The following is a 19,690-nucleotide window of genomic DNA, read 5'->3' as shown; positions in this document are numbered from 1 at the left end:
CGAAAAGCAAAACGTGGGTACTTCCTTAGATGACTAAGGCAGGCAAGGCTACCAGCCACCTTTCCATCAACTTTTTCACGAGCTCCCTTTGTGGCATCCTCTACATCAGAGAGAACAATCACAGACTGGGAAATCACTTCATTGAGCACCTCCTCTCTGCTCTCAACAACAGCAATCTTCCAGTGGCAACCATTTCAATTCCAAGTCATTCTCCAACACTCACATGTCTGTCCATGGCCTCATGCACTATCCCACCTGGATCACCCGCAAATTGGAGGAACAACGTCTTATTTTCCATCTGGCACCCTCCAGCCAGATGGCATTAACATTGACCTGCTCACCTTTTCTTTCCCCTTTCCCTTTCCTGTTTTTCCGGTGCTTCCACCCACCCAGCCATCCCTCCCCCTCATTGCTGCTGTCCCCTCCCTCCAATCTCCATCTTCACCCCCCCCCCCAACTCTTTTGTTTGAACACCTGCCAGCATTTTCTCATGAAAGGCTCCAGCCCGAACTGTTGGTTCTGGATCTTTACTTTGCTACATAAAGGTCACTGTTGGACCTGCTGAGCTTCTCCAGCATTTTGTGTTTTTACTGCATCACAGTATGGTACAGTTGCTGTAGAGCATTAGATTGGAGGTTAATCCACAGGACCATAAAAGCAACAGAAAGGATTAATAGGGTCTTCCTCCCACCTCTTCAATGAGATCTACTGGGATTGTTGTTTAAAGAGGGCTCATGGACCCTTACCACCCTGTGTGCAGCATCTTCAAGCTACTCCCATTAGGAAAAAGATGCAGGAATATTAAAGCCAGAAGCACCAGACTGAGTAATACCTTCTTTCCGTGGTCTGTGAGACCTGCTGAATGACTGATGAACCTGCTAAAACAACTCTCTGAGTCTCCACTAGGTATTAATAATATTTATTTTAAATATATCTGCTTCATCTCAGTTTGAAGGTCTTGTTCTATTTGCTGATTAGTCTAGAGCTACTGGCATCATAACTCTGTGACTAGAGCGTGCGTATTTGCATAAGGGGACTTGCAAAGCAAATGTTTGTTCTCCACCTGCCAAGGTTCAAGTTCATTTATCATTAGATGAAACAGCGTTTGTTTTCTTGTCTGTTAGTGTGTGATGTCCGTATGTGCGTTTGCACTGTTTTGCATAAAAGAACCAAAGAATGCTGTTTCATCTGATGATAAATAAACTTGAACTTGAACCTTGGCAGGTGGAGAACAAACATTTTTCTTTGCAAATCCCCTTATGCAAATCACGCACGCTCTAGTCACAGAGCCATGATGCCAGTAACTCCAGACTAATCAGCAGATAGAACAAGACCTTCAAACTGAGATGAAGCAGATAGACCAGCAGCCTTGGTCAGAGAAATTAAGCCAGCGTTTCACGATAAAAATTAAGTTAAACATTCTTTCTCCTTTAAATGTGGAGCTCTTCAACAACAGCACAGTAAAAGTAATAAACTCTGATTGAGTATGAACCTAAATGTTAGATACTGAAACATAAATATCACTACAAAAATAAACACTTCTAAGTTATTTAGGCTGGAAATAACGGTTCAATCTCAGAAAACCATCCCCATTAAATTAATTAGGGAAGATATTATAGTGCTGGAAAGAGAGAATGTCCATGAGTGGTGACGGACAACATAATTAAGTTAGAGTCAAGAAGCAACAAGGGTCCATCTTGCTAGTGGGATACTCTAGAGCCCACTAAGTAGTCAGTAGGAGGTAATAATTGGGATAAATTATGTCTAAAATACCAGCACATTTAATTGAGATAATAGTAGATTAAAAGACAAAGGATGGGAGATATTTATGAAATATATTAAGGAGAACTTACTTGATATATATACTTCCAGGCCAATAATGCAAACGGCATTGTTGAGCAATACACAGAAGCGCTGGAGAAACTCAGCAGGTCACGCAGCATCCAGAGGAAGCAGAGGGGTTTGTGGTATCTCGTTCTGAGGAATGAGACAGGTTAGATGTTAAATGAATAATTCAAACAAGATTGAGTATGTTAAACTGGGAAGGAAAGCATGAGACGTACAAAGAGGGGATAACAAAAAGGTATAGAATGTAACACAAAAAGAAACAAAAACCTCTAACTCAAACTTAAACTGCAGCTGTTGTAACGGGATTCCAAAAGGCGATGTCCATCAAGGAGTAAGTGTGCATAGAGAAACACATTGAATGATGGGTATCAGTCACTAGTGCTAGACTTCGTGCTTCCAGACTGGGACTACAAAGTCACTTTCGTGTTCACAAATGAACTGCACAACAATGCGTCTTCTTTGAACCGAAGAATGACCAATATAAATATATATTAGTCACTCCTAAAGGCAAAAGCTCAGTGAAAGTGAGGCTAATGAGAGCAATAAAAATTGATGTCAAGATGGGTAGGTGAGGCTTTTTGCATTTGGGAAAAGGGATTTGCTCAGATGGAATACATGGAAGATTATTGAGGGAAATCGGGAAGGAGGGAGCAGAATGTCTGATCCACTAATCACTGATTACTGCTGGAACTACAGGCATTTACATTTTTTCATATTGGAAGATGACCAAAGAAGTCACTCATTGCTTGGTTAATTGGCAACTTTCAGAATGCATGCTCACTGGTAATGCGTGGCTTTTGACAAGCCTATGGAAGCTCTGAATCTGCCAGTCAGCGTCAAATGGTGACTTCCACTGGCCAGAAATCCAGGATGTTCTGAGGCTTTTCAATTCGCCTGGGCCACTCTGTAGCAAGTGATGCCCGGATGTATGGAAACCTGGCAGGAAACAGGGTCTTTGATTCAGTCTTGTGTTCAGGGCTTGGCTGGGATGATGTAGTGGAAGTCTGGGGGAAATTGCCTTTAAGTTTCATCTTTCACTTTTGTTTTCCAATGCTTCGTTCTTGTTGGTGATGGTTGGTGTGGGGTTGGGGGGTGGGGGGTGGGGGGATCTAGTCATTTCTAGCAAGGCCATCCTCCCTCTTTGCCCTTGAATTGAGAGTAATGTCTGGGAAACAATAATAAGAATAAAAATATCCCATAATAATTCAAATGTTAAAAAAAGTCACAGGAGCTCCAGTTCCTTTCAAATTGAATTCCTGTGCACATTGCAAAACCAAGGCTTGTATAACAAGCTGAAATGAGCAGTGGGAGATACATGAGCACCCTGGCACAACACTTACTGTTGATTTACTTATTAATTTAGGCACAGTGTCAGGCCTTTGCAGCCCATGCCACCCAAATATCCCAATTAACATAGGGAGGGTTATATTTTGAAAGATGGGAGGAAACCTGAGCCCCCGGAGGAAACTCCACACAAACACGTGGAGAACGAACAAACTCCTTACAGATTTGAACTTGGGTCACTGGCACTGTAACCGCTACACTAACCATGCTGCCCCTTGTTAAAATGTTTCTACTTAAAATTACAAAGTGCACTTGAAGATTTCACCATTATCACTCTACTGTTCATAACGTATGATAGTTGTCAGGAAGATAGAGAGGCGGCAGGTAGACAGATATAATTGATGATTTGCAATGATAATTTCTACCTTCTCACTCAATTATGGGCTTTGAATTTGTCAGGTACAATTGATTCTTAATGTTGTTGCCTTGGAAGAATATGAAGGAACAGAGGTTTTTTTGAAGTTGAAAAATGTGGCTTTAGATGGGTATTAATTTAGGCTGGTATTACTAGTTTTGGCTGCGTGACTTCCCACACACACCAATCAGATCAGAGTCTTGTGGAGTTCACTGGAGGGAATGTCTGCCAGACTGTACAGGCAATGGGAGTTTGGCAGGATTACTGAGGATTCACCAGTTACACAGGAACCCAGCGATCTAAGTTGTCAGTCTTGTTCAAAAAGGGGTGTTAAGACACTCCAGGCAACTACTGGCCAAACAGCTTAATCTTGTTCGGGTTGGTGTGGGGGAGGTGGTGGTGAGGAGGGAGGGGGATAGGGGCAGGTAATCTCAGAGTAAAAATGTAGGGTGAAAAGTACTGAACATTCAGAAAAGTCAAGGTGAATATAGAGGATTCGTTAAAGATAAATCACATCCGGAAAACCCGACTGAATCTTTGGATAGGTAATCAGGATGGTTTATAAAGGGAAAGAAATAAATATTGTCTATAAAGATTTTCACAAGTTCAACATACAGTAAATGTTAAAAAATCCAGATGCCAGAAATGTGAACCATCCGAGAATCTGGATTGTGTGCATACATGTATTGTGTGCATGTGGGTGTGCTTTGTGTGCATGCATGCATTGTGTAAGTGCCATAAATGTACTGCCCGGAAATCCAGAATATCTGAAAATCCAGATCGATCCAATCCCCAAGCAGTCCAAATTTTAGGACTTTTGCTACACAAGGCTGGTTAGCAAACAGCCGTAGTTCCATAGAATAAAAAAGTTAATAGCAGCAATAATTTTAATAATTACTAATGCCCCTGTTAATGGATGTTCGACATCAAGCACTAGAGACATAGACCCTTCCAGAATCATTCTCAAATGCTATTATTGCAGCAATACCAAAAAATATAGGGATCCATTAAAAATGTTGTCATATAGACCAATTTTGCTGTTAAATGCTGAATACTGCAAAAGTGTTGGCTAATAGATTAGGATAATGTTTACAAAAACTGATACATGCAGACCAGCTAGGATTTGTTAAGGAAGACATCCTCAAATAGTCTAGGAAGGTTGTTTAATATAATACATACAGCAAAATTTGAATGGAATCCCAGTATTACAGTCTTCCTGGACACAGAAAAAGCATTTGACCGTTTGGAATGGTCCTTTCTATCTAAAAGACTGGAAAAAATTGGCATAGGCAGTTTTATAAATTGGATAAAACAATACCATAAACCACAAGCTAAAATGATAACTAATAGCCAGGTGTCAGTGGTGTTCCCCTTGAGTAGATCTAGTAGACAGGGATTCCCCAGTCCCCAGCACTTTTTATTTTAGTGACTGAACTGCTGGTGGAGATTATAAGAGGGGATCCAGATATAAAGGGCTTCAAAGTTGGACAAGAAGAATACAAAATTAGTCTATTTGCCGATGATGTGCAATTGTACCTATCCATCCCAGTTAAATCTTTGGAAAAATTACAAGGAACATTAAAAAAAAAATGGAAGAGTATCTGGCTCAAAATGTGAATACATTTTGGGAAGAACGAAATCAGATATTAAATAAAATCACAAAAAATAACATACCAAAAAATCCAGAGATCTTTCTTTTAAGTAACATAAGAAGTAAAGAATTAGGCCGCAAATTGGATAGAGCACAAAAAAAATTCATTATGATAGCTCTAGCAGTAGCAAAAAAATGTATAATGTCAAATTGGAAAATGGAAGCGAGCATGAGAATACTCTAGATCTCTGGATTTTTTGGTATGTTATTTTTTGCGATTTTATTTAATATCTGATTTAGTTCTTCCCAAAATGTATTCACTTTCGTACATGCCCAAATTGCATGTACTGTTGTTCCCATTTCCTTCTTACAGTGAAAACATCTATCCGATAATGTTGAATCCCATTCTTTTAATTTTTGAGGAGTGATATATACCCTGTGTAACCAATTATACTGTATCATGCGTAACCTTGTGTTTAATGGAAATGAATAAATGTATTCCATTGGAAAAAATAACATATAATTTAAAAAATAAAGTCACATTGTTTGACCAAATTTGGAAACCATACATGGAACATAACAGAGAGAGCTTGCCTACGACCTCCACCATAAATGAAAATGATAAGAAGACAAAACGACTAGATTCAGTGTGTAACAAATAGATGCGCATTTTTCTTGTTTATTTTCCTTTGTGTGAAGATATTGTTCTATGGTTTTATTGTATTGTATATGTTGAATATTTATGGGTTTTGGAGGGGGGTGGGAAGAGGGAAGGGAGGGAAAGGGGGAAAATGGGAGAAAATGTCACTGTGTAAATTTAATGAGAAACCTTTGTAGATATTTTGGTTGATATGGTTCACAGTGTGAAAAATAAAAAAAATAAAAAATTATATAAAAGAAAGAAAGTAAATTTAAATGGAAGACAGATGGAATAAAATATCTTGAAATAGCAACTGACAATAATCTACAGATTCTGTATAAACTAAATTATGTTCCTCTTTTGCGGAAGATAGAAAAAAGACCTGCAAAAGGGGAGAGATTTACTGATTACTCTAGTGGGGAGGGTTAATTGCATGAAATGAAAGTAATGCCAAGACTACAATATCTTTTTCAATTGTTGCCTATTCCATTTCCTAAAAAATTCTTTAAACTATTAAATAAGTAATCACATTAGACAGTTCCTATGGAATAACAAGGTATCAAGAATTTCTTTGGAAAAACTGACATAGGACTACAGGCTAGGAGGACTTAAATTTCTGGATTTAAAAAAATACTACCTAGCTGCACAGGCTAGATTTCTTGCAGCCTTCTTTGTGGAAAACAGCTCCCCCCACCCCCCCCCTTGGATTCAAATTGGAATGTTCTCAATGGGGGAGGGGGAAGCAAAGGATTTTATCTATAAATGGAGAGTGAAATCACTAAAAAAAAGACAGATAATCCTTAATTAATACATATGATCAGAATGTGGCAGGAAATTAATGAATGTATAGGAAAAAAGTAGGGATATCAATAAAAGCTTCACTGTACAAAAATGTGTTATTGCCTATAAACATAGGCAAAACGATATTAAATTTGTGGTATGACAAAGGAATAAGATAAAGACTGTTACACTGAAGGAGCTCTTCTGTCCTTCGACAAATAAAACATAAATATGGAGTGGCTAATGGGACCTTCTATTGCTTTCTTCAGCTAAGATCATTCCGAAGAGAAAGATGGGGGCCAATGTTGACCCCACCTGAAGCTAGTGAAATGGAACGAACTGTATGGATGGGGAATACACTCAAATTTATTTTAAAAATGTCTTATGCTCTCAAATGTGAAAGTGCAATACCAGGTTTACAGAGGTCAAGGGAAAGATGGGAGTCAGAGTTGGGTGCAGTAATCTCAGAAAGAAGCTGGTCAGATTGGTGTACAGACAATATGACATCAATAATAAATGTAAGCTATGGACTAGTTCAGTTTAATTTTCTGCACCAATTATATCTTATTCCACAGAAGTTACATAGATCAAAAGCAGAAATTTCAGAGATGTGTTTCAGATGTGGGACTGAAATAGGAACTTTTCTACATGCTACGTGGCTGTGCGTAAAAGTGAGGCCATTTTGGCAAGATATTGCAGAATAATTCATCAGGATAACAGGAGTGGCCTTCGCAGATGACTGAGAGCTATATCTTCCAGGCAATTTTATCGAAGTAAGCAACAAATTGACTAAATATCAACTCTCATTTATAAAAATAGCACTGGTGGTAGCAAAAAAAATGTATCGTAATCATTTGGAAGTCCATCTCCCCTCTGCTTATAGAATGAAGGGAGTGTCAAAATGAACAGCCATATAGCTATGGGAAAAAAAATCACATATAACTTAAAGAATAAATATGACACTTTTGTAAAGATCTGACAGTCATATCTGGACCATACAAGGGCCCAGAAAGGAATATACCCAAAAGTGATTTCCCCAACTGCATAGTATATATTTTAAAAATATGTAAGCTTTGACAGTGTGCGAATCTGTTCATATTTAAGGAGGGAGGAAGGGAATGTTTTGTTTTTGTTGTTGTTTGTAAGAAAAGTTTAATATATTGTGTTATTGAAGATTTTATTATGTATATTTTTGAACAAAAAATCAAAAAAAAAATATTCAAAAAAATGAAGTGAAGTCATTGTTGCACCTTTCTGACAGGAGAGGAGATAGTTTGTGTCTAGGATAGGTCACTTCCAGGTGTGTTCCTCATCTTGCCAGAATCCTGGATCTTGTGTACAATAGTGTAATCCATTTCACCACATTACCTCCTAACCGCCCAATTTTAGTACCCCACCCTTGCTCATGGTTTATTCCTCCTCTGTCCTGTACAGTCTAGCAGACATTCCCTCCAGCGAACTCCACACAGTTCTGATCTGATTGGTAGGTGCAGGAAGAGTTTCTGTGCCATGCTCTGTCAAGGTTTGCAATGCATGCCTGCCACAACTCCCATAATGCTGGTTGCCTGTGTCACAATAAGGATGACCCTATGTGATTTGAGTTGTTACTTCGCAGCACCATCACCAGGGTGTACTGCATCCTCTTTGTGTTCCTTCTGTCTCCTTATCTGGCCACAGTTCTGCCGATGTCTGTCTGTAACATTTAAGAGAGGGTATACTATATTTTGATGTCTGAGTTAAACAATAAAGTCTTCAGAAGCTGGGATTGAGTGCAGTGCAAAACACAAATGTGCAATACACTCCCTTCCCTTCCTTCTCCCTTCAGAGAGCTACTCTCAACCCTCTCCTCCTATCACTTCACAGCATTTTTCTCCTACCCTCCCACCTTTTATCTGTGGCCTGTACTCCTCACCCTTTCCCTTTTTCCAGTTCCTCCTTCCCCTTGCCCCCTCCCCCTATCTTTTTATTCAGGTTCCTCCATAACTGACAAAGAGCCCAGGCCCAACACATTGGTTACCCTTTACATCGTATGGATGTTGTGTGAGCTGTTGGATTTCTCCAGCTGGTCTATGTATTGGATAAGTTAATGTTCTTTAGTTTAAAGTAGATGAAAATGATCCTGCAACCATTATTGAGAAACAGACTGTTTTTGCATAGTATTCTGATCTGGGTGAATACAGCTGGCACTGGAATTACACAGGGCAAATGCAAACATTCGCACGAGAGGAGAGTCCGCAACTCCATTTACATCTGATCACGACAGTTCTCCATGAGGTAAATAATGAACAATTGTTCCCGCTGGCAGGAAGATCTGAGGAGATGTGATAAAAGAGGAATGTGAGGGAAAACTTCATTTTGCAGACAGTGGAGAGGAACTCCTATCCAGTGCTAGTAAGTTTGGTGGAAAAAGAATCAATCAGTGCTTCCAAAGGGGAATTGAAGGGAAACAATCTACATGGCTATAAGGAAAAGGCTGGGGAATGGGACAGAATAAGCAGTATGAGTTGAATGGCCTCCTTCCATGGCATGATGTTTAAGATCAGTGGAATTTATAAATCATTTATGATATTTATGAATTTAAACTATTCTTTGATTACCTCTACATTGGAGAAAGGAACAAAAGTCTATTGAATGTGTTTAGCTCTGCCAGAAAAGCATGGATTTATTCTGCTCTGACATCTTTATGTTGAGACTGAATACCGAATTGTTGCGGCATGCCTAATTGGCAATACCCTCACTATTCACATTGAATGAGGTATTTAATGGAAGAAAAACAGAGTTAATCCTCAGTAAATGTTGTGCAATGCACTGGAATGAATATTAATATGAGGATGTTGGCTGCAGAGAAGGACAATGAAGTTCCTTGTGTTAACGATTCAAGGTCCTATTTATAAATGCACTGAGAAAATAAACATGGTTCATTGGAACATTCTGCATAAGACCCCTTAATGATTATTTGCAAACAGAAATTCTTATACCAATGAGATATAGGAGAATTAAATTAAGCCAAAGCAATAGGGATGAACATAATCTTTGAGAAGAGAAATAGTTTCCTAATCTTGTCTGAAATTTAACAGATTTTATCCAAATTAAACAGTGGTCTTTATAAAAAAAATTCTAGCTATTTTTGTGGGTTAATTCAGAAGACTTCCAAAATAAAGACACATGATTTTCAGATTTATAAGTCAGCTCTGCATGTAAACATCAGGTCAGTCCAAGAACAATTTAGTTGTCATGAACTTGAAAATATATCTCAACTCTACTTCACCTGAACAAATGTCAGCTGTTTTACAAACCCGAAGCCTTTGGTGTCACCTTGACAAGCCAAGGCATATATATATATATATATATATATTTATGCCCTCCAGATGATTTAAGGAAGAACAAATACTCCTAGCATCAATCAAATCGTGGAATTTGTCTCTTGTTTAATTTGTTGATCAGACTGTGAACTGATCTTTAACATTACCAGTAAAGCTGGAAGTATCTCGAAAAGCTATTGAAAATACTAATCCAGCATGCATTTAAGATAAACAATGTAATCCCACAGCAAAGTTCATGTAATGTAACTTATTTGACAGCTAACTTGGAATAGAATCAATTTCTATGGCCAAGAACAAAAAACACTCACCGTGCCTCTAAAATTAGTTCAAAGCAGACCATAAGCAAAACCCTTGTACATGCATCCTGACTGACATTCAAAGGATGTATGGGGTGGGGATTCCCTTGGTAACATTATCAGAAGACAAGTGAAACTCCCGGTGAATTATGTCTCTAACTTTCTATGCCTATAATTCTGTTACACCTTAAGATTTGACAGTTAAAATTGAAAGGAGAGAGAAAATTGATGAGCGAATCAGATATAAAGAAGAGAAAATCTTTTCGAGCTTTTTTTTATTGAGGCTGCACATGTTAAATAAGCTGGGGATGTGTGTGATATGTGTGTATAACAATGTCTTCATTGGTACCAGCAAATTGGACTCTGATGGGTGAAAGTCTTAACCTAAAGACGTATGGGGTTGGTAAATTCACTGGTCACATGGGTATATTTGGACAGCATGAGCTCATAGTCCAGTCGTTTTGTTACTGTACTGTATCCTTAAATTTTTTTTTTAAATTGTAGGATGAATTTCAAAGAATAATTCATGGCAGAATTGCTGACACAAAATTGCAGAAAAGAAATAATGATGGTTTATTAATGGCAGGAATTTGCAACCAGTACTTCACTTAGTACTCTAGAAACATCCCAGGATCAGTGTTGAAAGTAGTCAATGAAGTGCTATACATTGAGTTGCTGACACCATTGCGGTGCAGAGATCCAGCAGGGACTTCTCCTCCTCAGCTCGGTGTGAAGAGCTGCCCGTGAGTGCTGGTGTTGAGTGGGGTTGAGTGATCCAGACGCAGCTCCCAGATAAGGGCTCAGGGCTGCACCCTGGCTCGCAGGGTGAATGTGAGCCATTGCCAGACACCAGCAGCAGTAGCTGTTTCCGTCTCTCTCCTCACCACCTGTTGGGTCTGATGGAGGCTGTTTTCTTCCGCCTTTTATTGGCTAGCTGCAGAACTCTCTCCAGTACGATACACAAAAGTGCTGGATGAACTCAGCAGCTCACGCGACATCCATGGAAAGCAATAGGCAGTTGAAGTTTTGGGCCTGAGCTGTACTTCAGGTAATGGTACCTTGACCGCCAACTGCTTTCCATTGATGCTGTGTGAGCTGCTGAGTTCATGCAGCAGTTTTGTGTATTCTACTCAGGTCCCAGGATCTACAGACTCCTTGTTTAACTTCAGCTCTTCCCAGCTTAGACATTGCTCCTTTATAACAAAGTCAATAGTAATCACTGGCCTTTATGCAACAACTGCTGGCCTTGACTGAGATGCCTATTTCCTGTAGAATGAATAAATAAAAGTATCTTTTAGCTCTGCAGAATTGTTAAGTATTTTTCACCCGGGCTATAAGGGACTCCATGGTAATATGTGCTTCTCTCTAGGTGCCTACAAAATCTAGCCTACAATATTAGCTTAGTAATCCACTCTACATTACAATCATTTCTTTCTCTTTCTTTGGCTTGGCTTCGCGGACGAAGATTTATGGAGGGGGTAAAAAGTCCACGTCAGCTGCAGGCTCGTTTGTGGCTGACAAGTCCGATGCGGGACAGGCAGACACGATTGCAGCGGTTGCAGGGGAAAATTGGTTGGTTGGGGTTGGGTGTTGGGTTTTTCCTCCTTTGCCTTTTGTCAGTGAGGTGGGCTCTGCGGTCTTCTTCAAAGGAGGTTGCTGCCCGCCAAACTGTGAGGCGCCAGGATGCACGGTTTGAGGCGTTATCAGCCCACTGGCGGTGGTCAATGTGGCAGGCACCAAGAGATTTCTTTAGGCAGTCCTTGTACCTTTTCTTTGGTGCACCTCTGTCACGGTGGCCAGTGGAGAGCTCGCCATATAACACGATCTTGGGAAGGCGATGGTCCTCCATTCTGGAGACGTGACCCATCCAGCGCAGCTGGATCTTCAGCAGCGTGGACTCGATGCTGTCGACCTCTGCCATCTCGAGTACTTCGACGTTAGGGATGTAAGCGCTCCAATGGATGTTGAGGATGGAGCGGAGACAACGCTGGTGGAAGCGTTCTAGGAGCCGTAGGTGGTGCCGGTAGAGGACCCATGATTCGGAGCCGAACAGGAGTGTGGGTATGACAACGGCTCTGTATACGCTTATCTTTGTGAGGTTTTTCAGTTGGTTGTTTTTCCAGACTCTTTTGTGTAGTCTTCCAAAGGCGCTATTTGCCTTGGCGAATCATTACCAGCAATATAACCTACAAATAATGATGTGAGGAGGCCCAAAAGACACGTTAAAAATCTCACATCTTGCTTTGCACCTGCACAAAAATAAATTATTCTAGTTCCAATTACTTAACGACTTGCTACAGCATTTCTGTGTTCTCTGATACGTGGTACCTTACTTAAATTCTCTGACCTTATTTCCCCCACCCCCTTAATGACGTATATAGGGAGGACATAAAATTTCTTTCTGTGTTTGTACATGGTGTAGAAAATCTCACACCTCTTGGAGACTGCATTAGCCATCTCCTGACAGGTTTTTATTAAGATGTAGCAGGTCTTCTGACCATATCTATTCACCAACTCCCTAGTGCTCAAGGTTTTCTCCCGACAATGAAACGTGTACACCAGGACTTCAGCATCCGTTTGCGTAAATGTGGGAGCTGTTTCCTCCTCACCTGCAGCTCTTGTCTTAACCCTGGCACAATGATTGTTGGTGCTTTCTGCAAGTGTAGGGAAGCTTGCCTTTAAGGACTGCTTCTGCATAGTATCAGGTACTTAACTAGCTTGGGAAAAGTTTTGATGAAAACCACACATCCCATTTTAGTAAAATTTTAAATATAACTGATTGTATTTGAGCTATACCTCTGGGGAAAACTGGCATCACCAGGCTGTGTAAAGAGGGGTAAAGTGGCCCAAATCAGAAACGGATCAGGTAAAAGCCCTCATGCATATCAGTTGTCAGATCGTCCCCATGAATAGATGCTGCAGTGCAACCTGATCTGGACAGTGAGACTAAGTTTCTTTTGGGGGCAGCACAGTTAGCGTTGCAGTTCGCACAACGCCATTACAGTGCCAGAGATCGGGGTTAGAATCCAGTGCTATCTGTAAGGAGTTTGTACATTCTCCTCGAGACTGCTTAAGTTCTCTCTGGGTTTCCTCCCACCATTCAAAACGTAGCAGGGTTGCGTCAATTGGGTGTCATTGGGCAGCACAAGCTCGTGGGGTGAAAGGGTATTTTACTGCGCTGTAGGTCTAAATTTAAAATTTAAATTAGTGCTGCTAGAACAGGCGGTAGAGTCTAAATGAACAGGGACAGTGGAGAAACAATTCACATTCAACACCAATCACAAGCCTTTGGGCAATAACTGCTGGCTGTAACAGAGATTCCCACAAACCATAATATTAACAAGCAAAAAATATCTCTTAGCTCAGCAAGGTTAGTGAGTGCCATTCACTTGCAGATTCATAAGCCCATAACAAAGAAAAACCAGGTGCATTTCTAAGCAGATTGAATTGAAAAGTAATGAAATTGCATCAAATCTGTACTGAAGCCATCTTATACTTCATGGATAATTGTACATTGTCTGTCTGTTATGATACACAAAGGATAAAGAATTGTTTGAGAAGGTATTAAATGGATTGACCGGAATTCAAAGGATATATTTGTCAGATTCTCTATCTACAGGTGTACTGAGGAAAGTATTCTGACTGGTTGCATCGCAGTACAGTGCCCAGGAATGCAGCAGGTAGCAAAAGTCCATCACAGGCTCTGACCTCCCATTCATTCCAGACATTTATACGAGCAGCTGCCTCAAGAAGAGCCAACATCATAAAGGACCCCCATCACCCTGATCACAACTTCTTCTCACTGCTATCTTTGGACAGAAGCCCGAAAACCAGCACCTGATGAAGTCCAGTCCTGATGAAAGGTTTCAGCCCAAAATGTCAACTGTCTACTGCCTTCCATGCATGCTACCTGACCCATTGAGTTCCTCCAGCATTTGGTGTGTTGCTGCAGTTTTCCAGCATGTGGAGTCTCTGTTATTTGCTTCAGTTCATGGTTTTGATATCTAAGGGTGCCAGGATGCCCCTTACATCTATATGTCAAAATAGCCAGCTACTCGTACTTCCATCCACACTCATTAGTGCCATGGACTCTATGAAGGATCTCAGCTAGCATCAGAGCTAGCTAAATGTTCTCATCTTTTGTGAGTGATAAGTCTTCTCTGCTCCCTCCAGCTCATTGAAAAAGATGGTACATTGCTGGCATGATAATGAATGAAAAGCTCCTCATACAAAAGAATAAGATTACTTAAGACTATGCACACAAAGGTGGTCATCAGGATGAGGGCCATGTTGAGTTTGCCCTTGTCCTCTTTTTTATCTTACATCCCCATATGAATTGGAAGACTGCTCTGGTGACTGCCAAGGAGAGGAATGGAGGATGGGACACAGCAGTACTGAGTGCTCCTCGCACCTGATAACCAGATTCTTCCCTGACATTGAGAGGGAGTGCCATGCCCACAGGGCAAATTTCTGGGTGATCTTTGCGGTCTGCTCCAACCAATTTTTACTGCACGCTTTGGCCCCTCCAAACCAGATCCCGAACTCCTTCAGAGATTCAGATCTGACTGTGAAGGGGATGGTGGACCCGTCAGACTAGTTACCGAAGAGCAGTGCCTCGCTCTTTTTTCTGGTTTACCTTTACACTCCATTGCAGACTCACACAAGCTGATCAGTCTGCAGACCAATCATGTGTCTGGTCATAAGACAGTGACGTTATCCATGTACAGGGAGGCTTTAACCTGAGTGCCTCCACTGTCTGGCAATTTCACTCCTCCTATGACCTCGTCTTTCCTAATGAATTCAGCAAAGGGGTCTAAGCAACGTACAAAGAGACTGGAGAGCAGGCAACCATGCCTGACTCCAGACCTGATGGGGAAGCTATCTTTTTCCCTCCTATTGATTTGGACTGCGCTACAGAAGTCTGTTTGGAGCATTTTAATCCAATTTCAGATTTTTGGAGAGCACATCCATCATGTAGGTGTGCAATATCCAGTCGAAAGCCTTCTCCTGATCCAAGCTCAGCAGGCAGGTATCCACCCTCTGTCCTTCATGCATGAAATGGTATCTCTGAGCAGCACAATTGCACAAGACTGTGATTGCATAACGTTTGGCAGTATTAGTGACTTAGATAAGCAAATACAGCAAGACTAAGAAAATATCCAGGCCTGGGCAGATTGAAGCCAATTATCAATTATCAGGCAATAATGAAATCTGGCAGCAGAAAATTAAGCTATTACCTCTTGACATACAATGGTGTTATTGGACACTGAATCCCCCACTGAGGTTACCATTCACCAGAAACTGAACAGGAGTGTCCATATGCACAAAGAATGCTGGAATAAGTAACTTGCCTCCTAACATCCCAAACCTTCTATAATTTCTGAGGCTCAAGTCAAGAGTATGAGCGAATACTCTCTCAAGTCAAGTCACCTTTATTTATCATTTATACCATGCTTGCAAGTAAAGATGAGAGAGCGTTTCTCCAGGACCACGGAACATATTCACATAAATATAAGTTAGAATAAAAGTTAAACACATTAGAATTATTAAAATATTAAGATGTAAAAGTCCACTATCCACATAAGTTCTGGGAATTCAGGAGCCTGATGGCTTGGGGGGAAAAAAAACTATTGCCCAACCTGGACGTATCAACCTGAGTGCTATGGTACTTCCTACCAGATGGCAGAGGGATGTGTGGAGTCCTTCACAATGCATCGAATTGGTAGGTGTCCTTCATTGTAGGTAGGATGATCTTTTCTGCTGACTTCACTATCCTCTGCAGGGTCTTTCCTTACCTGGACGAGTGCATCTTCAATAATATTAAAGGAGCTTGTCCCTATTCAGAATATAGCAGCCTGCTTGATTGGCACCCATCTATAACCTCTCACACCCTCCACCCCTAATGCACACTCACTGCAGTTTGTACCAATCTGCTTGAAACACTGCAGCAACACACCAGAACTATTACACCTTAAGTATTCCTTATGCCATAAGTGCTCTGTGATTAATAAGGGATTGCTTAAGGTGGTATGTGAGTGGGAAGGGAAGGTGGAGAACCATTGCTCTAGGCCCAATTATTCCTGAAATGTTTTGCTTGAGAAAAATTGTCCTTGGCCCATTTCCTTTGGAGTTATGAAACCATGCACATAACAAGTCAATTAGGTACAATTAAAACAGCAGTTTTCAAATCTTTTTCTTTCCACTCACATTCCACCTTAACCAATCCCTTACTAATCACAGAGTGCACATAGGGAATGTGAGTTTGAAAAAAAAGGTTGCCGACCCCAATCTAGAGTTTGCCCTCCAAGCCACACTCCATCCCAGCTTGAAATAAATTGACCAGACATCACCATGGGTAGATGAAAATCTTTGAACTCCCTCCCTAACAGCATTGTGGGTTCACCCACACTTCAAGAACCGCAGCAATTCAAGAAGGCAGTTTACCACCATCTTCTCAAGGGCAGTTATGAATGGGCAATTCAGACTACGAAGCCCACATCCCCTGAGCAAGTAAAAAAGGCAAATGTCAGCGTTGGTTCTTTGCTTTAGAAATTTGAAACAAATCCCCCCCTTTTCTTTCACCATCTTCAAGTATTCCTGCAGAGGTTGGAGGAGAGGTTTTACACTTGGATTTCTTCACTGTCTGAAGTGGAACATGTAGGTTTTCACTAGCCGATTTGGGTATGGGCCAGGCTGAATTCCATGTGCAGATTGGTTTCTGTTTGGTATCTGATGCCTTTCAAGCCTACCCAGAAAAACATGGAAAGAAAATTTAAACAGCAAGTTGAAACAGAGCTATATATAGGAATCTCCACTCACACCACGGAAGTCGCTGGATAGTCATTTTTGCCTGCTTGACATATTTGTGGAGCTACACTTTGGCCGACTTTGGAAAAATCTTTCAAACTAAGTGGCAGCTGGAGTACTGACTCTTGGCTGCAGTTGCAACCTGCCTCTTCGCTGCCTATGCTACAGAAAACGGTAGGAAAGTTGTTGAAGTTAACAATAAGGCTGCCAGCACAGAATCTTGCCTGTAAGGGCAGAGCAAAGAAGGTTTTACAGGCCGTGAGTGATTTGCAATGTGACAAGAGCTGCGTGATTCAATGTGACGAGAGCAGTGGGTGGCAAAAATCCTCTTCATCAAGTAGGTATCACTAAATTTCCATTTCACAGGAATTACAAACAAACTTCAAGGCACAAACATTTCTGATAAAATCATGGTGGCTCTCAAATTCTATGCATGATCTCATTCCACCCCAATCTAGTGTTTGATACTGTATAATCAGCATTAGTCATAATGCCACCCATCAAGCCAATAAATGTTGGCTTCTACACAAGGGTGCAATAGTACATCTTCTCAATGCAGCCTCCCGATCAGGCAGAGAGAACAGTCCAATTTATTTGCCTGGCTACATTTCCTGGACATACCTATTTACCCATTACTCTACCTTGGCCTACATTTTACCCACTGAGAACCAGCTATGTTTTGTATCAGGATGAACTTGCTGTATAGTGAGGTCTCTGGACTTGCACTACTCTTTGTAAGATGGACAATAGTGCAGGTTGGATGAGCCATGTCCTGCAGCCACCAAAGGGGAAAAAGTGGCAGGCAAAGAAGGGGGCCAGTAAATGAGATGATGAGGAAAACTGGTTGCAGCAAAAGGCACAAATTATCGAAGGATAAATATCTGGAAAATATACTCCCACACGCCAAAGTCCCATCTACCATCAAACCCATTCCTTAAATCACTCATGATGTGAACACCAGGTAAAATATCTTTAACCTGTATGTGAAAATGAGAATCTTCCTTCATCTAATTTTGAACAGTATTTGAACCACATTGAAAATCCATGCAAACTAGCTTCTTTGTTTGTTTAACTAGTTATTTTGAAATGGTCCTCTGTTCACAGAGACGGAGAGGTGGATTGGTGCTGATTGTTCATTGATGTCTCAACATAACCATTATGAACAAATTTAAGCAATATTGATCTTTCACTGCATGCTGCTGTGTATCTGCAGAGCCCAATCCAACTCATTGTGTGAGGCAAGCTTTGATGAGAGGCAGGCATCTTGAGGCATGAGGTTCTCCTCTGGAGCTCAAGGCAATGTCACCTCATTAGTTTACATTCCAATCCATGTTTTATTTCATGTGGATTTAAATCATGAGAAGATACTAATACAGAAATTTGAGCTCACAGCAAAGCTGTCAAAGGGAATACACACCACAAGTACTGATGCTGATCTCCCACATTCAGTCTCCCCAAACAAATCTTCCTAAATCTTCCAGGCTCTGAGCTGATAGGCAGTTTCGTGAAGTTGAGTAGCACTGTGAGCATTCCTTGCTTTGAGCTCCTTAGTATCTTTTTTCACTTAACAGGAAAGTTTTGGAATAGGGCCTCAGGTAAACTGTTAATGACTGCTGGAAGCAGCCGTGCCAGTTACATTTTGCTATATATCATATATTAGGCTGAGACTTCAGTGAAGAGGAACTGAGTAGATAACCGTGCAAATTGTATCCCCAAAATATCCCATTCAGTGATCTGCATAATATTTATCTTCATGGTGTGGAGGACCTCGATAAATGCTACCCCTCTCCCGTCACCAACTCCTATCTACACTGGCTTGCAAGAAAGGAATGAGATGTACTGGGAAGAATTAAGAGTGGAATGGACTGACACATTAGAGGCATTTACACAAGAGACAAATTTACAGGTATCTTCCTGTTAGCCGTAGGGCAAGGTACACCTCCCCTCTCAGAGGTGTTGGTGCCATTGAATTAATAGTCTAATGTTTGTACCATGCAGCCAATAACAATATCAGGATCCAAAGCTGAATGAGATTTGTTCAGTCAGGATGTTAGAAGGGGGATTTTAACATTGCTGTTTGAGAGATTCAGAGAAGACAGGCTGAGAGAAGTTTGCCACATATTTCTTGCTTGTTTTACGTTGAGGCAAAGCAGCCAGCAATGCACTGCCAGATCCTTAAAATGCTGAGAACCAAAGTACCGATTTTTTTCACTTAAAATGAATCCAAATTATCCATGCTTTTCACTTCTCTGATGAAGCCTTTGTATGAAATGACCTGCATACACTCTCCAAACAAGTTGTGAATTCCTTGAAAAGGATTGACAATGTGCTAAATTTTAGCAACAACAAAAAAAATACAAGAATGTGGAACTCAATTTTCCACAGTTTAAGTACTAAATGACAGAATCATTAAATAGTATATCATAATTTTAGACCGATCTAGTCTGCAATAACTCTTACAGAAAGCTTTCCAGTTTAGCTTCATACATTCCCCAGAATCCTGCAATACCTTTTGATCCTTTTGGAAATTGATGGGGGATTCATTCAGGCATTCTGCAGGCTGAGAAAAAAGTCATTGAATGTGGCTCACACTTGTACAATTTGCTGATCACTGGACTCCCTCCCCCTCCCCCCGATGTGATCTTCTGGATCTTTGTCTGAAGAGGGCACGCAAAATTATTGAGGGCCCCTTTCACCCGCACACAG

The 19,690-nt window shown here is 40.8% G+C and overlaps 1 protein-coding gene across 2 annotated transcripts in view; it reads right to left on the bottom strand.

Moving 5' to 3' along the window:
* The window catches only part of chst15 (carbohydrate (N-acetylgalactosamine 4-sulfate 6-O) sulfotransferase 15), a 274,117-nt gene that overhangs the window by 170,619 nt on the left and 83,808 nt on the right, over positions 1–19,690 (bottom strand). For both annotated transcript variants that reach the window (XM_069899744.1, XM_069899745.1), the window contains one exon: positions 1,854–1,977. The gene's annotated coding sequence lies outside the window, so the exon portion shown is untranslated. The remainder of the gene's footprint in view (positions 1–1,853; positions 1,978–19,690) is intronic.

This window comes from Narcine bancroftii, chromosome 10, assembly GCF_036971445.1.
Source record: "Narcine bancroftii isolate sNarBan1 chromosome 10, sNarBan1.hap1, whole genome shotgun sequence".
Lineage (NCBI taxonomy): Eukaryota > Metazoa > Chordata > Chondrichthyes > Torpediniformes > Narcinidae > Narcine > Narcine bancroftii.
This window is presented reverse-complemented; position numbering and strand designations above follow the sequence as displayed.